The following is a 297-nucleotide window of genomic DNA, read 5'->3' as shown; positions in this document are numbered from 1 at the left end:
TTCTGCCCTCAGTACCGTTGCACTTATTTCCCATTTTACTTACCAGTCTCCCCAGTATATCCTCCAGCGTCTGTGTTCTTAGTCACCTTCTCTACCTAAACTCCGTGTCCTCCCAGGCCACGAGAGGGCTTCCAAGGGGGAAGTTGGGGGCCAGAGGGGGCTGGGAGGGAGAAGAGGGCCTTTCTTCCCTTTGCCTGAATCCGAGGGTGCACACTGATGGTTCTCAGATATGTTATGTTCAGCACACAAAGGTGGCACATACAGTGTTTTAAAATAACGGACATTAGTTGCCAATAT

The sequence above is a fragment of the Hipposideros armiger genome, unplaced genomic scaffold (genome assembly GCF_001890085.2).
Source record: "Hipposideros armiger isolate ML-2016 unplaced genomic scaffold, ASM189008v1 scaffold_937, whole genome shotgun sequence".
Taxonomy (NCBI): domain Eukaryota; kingdom Metazoa; phylum Chordata; class Mammalia; order Chiroptera; family Hipposideridae; genus Hipposideros; species Hipposideros armiger.
The sequence above is the reverse complement of the archived record's forward strand: the minus strand, read 5'-3'. Positions refer to the sequence as shown.